This window comes from Perca flavescens, chromosome 23, assembly GCF_004354835.1.
Source record: "Perca flavescens isolate YP-PL-M2 chromosome 23, PFLA_1.0, whole genome shotgun sequence".
NCBI lineage: Eukaryota > Metazoa > Chordata > Actinopteri > Perciformes > Percidae > Perca > Perca flavescens.
The window spans coordinates 9,293,652-9,298,949 of record NC_041353.1 but is presented as its reverse complement, the minus strand read 5'-3'; positions in this window follow the sequence as shown (position 1 = coordinate 9,298,949).

Sequence of the window (5,298 nt, the reverse complement as noted above, 5' to 3'; positions counted from 1 at the left end):
AAACACTATCTGCCCAGAACCAAGTGGTAAAAAAGTCCAAACATCTGGCAGTCTAACTAAAATGCTAGATATTTCCCCCAGGAGTTGTTGAAGATAAAAGTAGAGGTAAAAGAAGGTTGAGAATTTACTTACTTTACATTCATCAGGTGGAGGAAAGTGTCTGAGGATTGTATCAAGTGGCAATTGTTTGCTAATGCTTTAGCCACAAGAAGATTTTCACTTATGTAAGTTTGTTTTTTGGGTAGTTATTCCAGTTTTTATTTTTCCAAGTGTTAAAAGAATATATTGAAGCAGCTTTAATCACTTTAGCTCCACCGTTTATGGTGTATGTAGGTCGCACTCTGTTTGAATTGAACAGTTTAGCCATGCACCCACCTTTCACTTAGGCCATGGCAGGTGAATTCCATTAAGTCACTTGTATCAAATGGGAGACAAAATCTGTGGATCCAGTCGAAGATAGTAAGGCAGATTTTATTTGTAAATGGACATATTTTCTGAGTGACATTTCTCATCAGTTCCATGTAGCAACATGTGAAAGAATAAGTATCTGAATCCACAAGGTTGTGCACCTTTTTATACTCCGCAAAGCACTTACTGATCTGCAAATATTGATCGATCTATCTAGTATTTTAGAGTGAATTTACACTTTGAGCTCACATTTTCTCTCTCTATATAAAGAAAGCGCATAAGGGAGCAAAGTAGCTTATCTATCATGCCTGGGGTTAATTGCCCTCAATCCGGGATCTCCTTTTGAATGTTTTCACGTCTCCAAATTAGTTCATTAGCAATTCTTTGCAATTCTTTTATAGTGTCTTAATTGAGGGTAATTAAGTGAAGTGATGGCATTAGTGGATTGGTGGACAAAGCATCAAAACCTCTGCTAGGGGTGTAGCATAGGCTACATGAATATGTCATTAATGGTGACACTCAAGAATAAACCCTGCAGCCCTTTGTTGTGCTAAAGCTTTAGATGAGCAATGTGTTCATTTGCCTGAAACGTTTTTTTGTTATTTAGATAAGTGGGATAATTGGGATAGAAATGAATGCTGTATCAGTGCAGATGTGCAATAGAGCGTTGTCGAAATCGTGCAAACCAGCAGGGTTTGACCCTCTGTGTCACGCTTCAGAGACCCAGACCTCTAACCGGTCAACTGGCTCAAATCACAGAGCAATTGTACTATCTATGATAAAAAATAAAAAATTACAAAACTAAAAGGATGCATTAACACTGCATACATATTTTGGTAATAAATGGTCAATTTCCTTAAACATTCTCACATACCTCTATGGTATCAAGCCATACAGATGTTTTTTGTTTAACACAAACTACTTATTGCCTTCATATTAAGTCTCTTTATAATAAGTTTCTTGAAATCCTTCTGGGTTCTACAGCTAAAAGACACGTAGTGAGGAAGGCAGAGTCTGAAACTTCCATGAGTGTACTGAACTGTTGATAATGAGATGATAAAAAGTCAAACATTAGAAGAAAAGTTGTGAGATCTCGTCCCTTATGTGAATTCAATGGTTCAAACAGGTTCTGAGATATCCATTGTTTGATAGAATTTTTTTCAACATTTCTTCAATGAAAACTTCTCACTGCACATTGTTTCTGGAAAGAAGCAATGCTGATTTTATTTTACATGTCATTTTTTTTAATGCTCTGAGCACCAAATGAAAAACTTTCCTCCCGAGATCATATGTTTACGTCGAAATTACAAAGCCCCCTAGCAGCCATATGATTTATGATTCTTTTCTGTCGACAACAAAGTACGAAAAAGTGTGACCTTGCTTTCAATTCACAAAGTTTACAGCGGGAGGTGATTGGATGGGTCAACAAAACGCTGTTTGTGTCCTATTTCCTACCAACAGTCAACATTGGTTTCTTTTAACCATGACCACAATTGTTTCTTGACCTTAACCAAGTAGTTTTCATATCCTATACCAGGATTTATCAATTAAGCGTAGCTGTGATCAGTTTTATTGTTGCAACATAGAAACATAGAGGCACTGACGAATTATGTTGAACTGCCAAAAAGGGGGCTGGGGATCAAATGGCAGAACCCGTCATTCAGCAAGCGCTACAAAACTACGTTTAAGTTCAAATGACAAAACCAGGGTCATTCTGTAATGGAAGTCAAGAAAACTGTCAAATTGAAATTTGAGAGTGTAGGTTTCAATGAGTATATCATCAGTAGTCTATAAGCTGTAGGTGGGTGACTTCAACATATCTGACCCAGGGAAACATATGCTAAACATTTTACATAGGGAAAAAAGCATTGCTGCAAATATAAAACCCTTTGAATGGTCTCTCTTCATCCGCATATTAGGAGGATATTGAGCTGGGGAACATATGGTCTTGCATTGCCAGACCTTCCTTCACAGTGGTACAGAGGAGGGTCTGGCTAGTCCACACAGCATTCCGGGATGGTAGAACAACGTGCCCTGGTTTTTTGGCATTTCTGTAAACCAATCGCAATCGTCTTGGGCTTTCGCTAACCCCGGTGCCACTGCAAAATAGCCTCGGGAAGGAAATTGTTTTGGTGGAACGTGTACGTTCAAAGGTTGTTTTAGTCGTGCAACAGAAAACTCAGATTGGACAGTCTATATTAGCTGTCTGGATTTACCCTGAAGAGATCTGAGGAGCAGTTAACCATAGTCCTCATAAATCCACCGGAGTTTAAAATTACAACACAAAGAAAGCGGAAGGTAACAGAAATCCATCTGAAAAGAGTGACATCCGGCGCAATTTCCGGCGGCACCGGAGCAATCCCGGAAGTGGAACGTCATGGATATAGACTAGGGAACATAGGACCCTGGAAGTCAGGTTATTGTAAAGCGACAAAGTCGGACTTTGACACAGGAGGCCGCTGTTCAATTCCTGCTTCCTACCAAAGACGTACTACTGTATAGCTCCACGCAAAGACAAATTACCCCCACAATGACAGTAACTGCTGAAAGAAAAATGACCAACAAATATGGGCAGTGATCATCTACGTATACATTTATTCATAAACTTTCAGGTCATAAGTCTGCATGATATGTCTGCCTGGTTCTGTCTGAGGTTTCTGCCCGTTTAAAGTTTGTCCTCGCCCCTGTCGTACTAAATGCTTGCTCTTGGGGAGAATTGTTGGTTCTTTGTAAGTCATAGAGTGTGGTCTAGACTTACTCTTTCAAGTGTCCTGAGATAACATCTGTTATGATAGGACACTATAAATAAAATTGAAATAGAAATTGAATTGAAAGGATATGAATAGATGTGGTCAGTCATGCCTTACCTGGAGGTCGTTCAAACCTCGCCTCTTATTACAATAAAGGAAAGAAGAAAAAAATAGTACTTGTCTTAGACTACACAGGCTGTTGTTTTGGCTTTGCTCCGGGTCTGTCCTGTTGAACATACTCAGCTCCTTTTTAAATGGTGCTTCCACCTGTGACTGCATTGAATGTAAGAGGACACCTATTTTGTGTTTGTGCAGAGGTTATTGTAGTCTGTAAATACCTCCACGACAGCAAAACCTCTGCTCTGCGGAGAATCACCGAGACATTTGTTTTGATATAAAAATGCACCGTAAGAGGCAATTTGGCCTTTTGCTACTCTGAGCTCAAAGCCAAATACTCAGATTACACGTTTAAAATCTGTCTGATTCTGGCAGGTGTTGTACCCATAATGGAAACTCTACCTTTGAGAGCAGACAGGGGGTAATTAAAAGTTAAATCTTTTTTTTCATCCCCTGTCACCATCTGTCTTTAACTTTTAAATTGTCTCCTGCTTAGATAAGGCTGTGCTATTTCATATGGAAACAACTGAAAATTACAACAACTACCCCCAAGAAATGAAAATCTGAGAAAAAGCAAGGCTCACAGGGAGTTGTGTGTGTGATGGTGACAAGAACATTATCTAATTATCAGTTAGAGATGATTGGAGCAATGCTCTGTGACAATGCTGTAAAGCCATCAGAATGGAAAATTGCTCCAAAACTTTAGTTTTGGAGAGTTTGTGTCCATGCAAAATGTGTGCACGCAGCAGCTGGAGCTGATTTGTATAAGTTTCAGTCACTGAATTTTTAACTGAATAGACAGTTCATAGGAACTTTTCTGAAAAAAACATTTCTGTTTGAGCAGTTGGGCATAAGCACTTGTATTTGCTCCTGGTGTGTCATTAAGTTACAATGCCCAAATTCAGACTGATTTTATGGGAAATCATAGACAGACAGCGCGAGTCATAAAAATGCAAATGCTTTTTAATGGATTTTTTCTTTATTTGCTACCATACACTGCGATGAGCTCCATCAGCTGAGGTAAGAGCACACAATGAAGAGGAGAGTGAGGGAGGTTTAAGGAGTATGAGAAGGTGGTCTACTTTAGTGGTGCAAATTCTGAAGGACTGTGGAGTAAACTGGTGCTAGATCAAAGATTCTCAGCCAAGCGTGGCTCCCTTTGTCTCTAAATAATAAGAAATTGGAATTGATTATGCCAAGTGGAGCAAGACAGAGCAAAGGAAATTGGAAAAGTATTACTGTGAAAAATAAGGGATGTAATTAGCTAACGGTGATTTCAGGATGAACCCTGTGGTGATGGTGGATCCGTGATGGTTTGTCTTTGTTCGGAGAAAGCATCCAGGAGAAAAACAGCAGAGATTCAGGTTCAGAAAATATAGAGGTTTTATTAAACTGTTTTTCTCTTGTAAAATGAATATCTTTGGGTTTTGGATTGTTGGGGTGGGCAAAACAATTAAGTGGAGTTTGGTATGTCAGTGCTCAGTACGCATGTGTTTCCATCCCTAAGTACCCACAAACCCATGCTCCTCCTTGCAAAGTGAATAAAATGTGGGCAATAAAAAAATGTGGCAAAAGTAAAATTTCCATAAAAATGTTGTTTTCCATTTACAGAGAGCAGTTAAACAACACTTCATAGTAATGACATGATCAGCTGCAGCCTTGCTCTGCAAGTGTCCACTGATAGGTATTTTTATTAGTTATTTTTTACATAGGAATACAGCAAATCCCCCTGCCCAGAGGTTGGTCAACGTATTCTGATCAACAGGCTCGTTAGATATCTTACGAAATTACAAAAATGTATGCATAGCGGTTTGTATGATGTTGCATGAAAAAGTGATTCATATTATATCATTATATTAAAAAATTATTTGTATATTTTACAAAATATGATGTTTTATTTAAAGGTGCAATAAGCGATGCTTCGTGAAGATTGTTGATATTTAACCTCAACTGCCAAACAAATACAAATACAATTTTTCAGCGCACACAGAAAATCGAGAGCTAGGTGACCGTGAGGAGATAT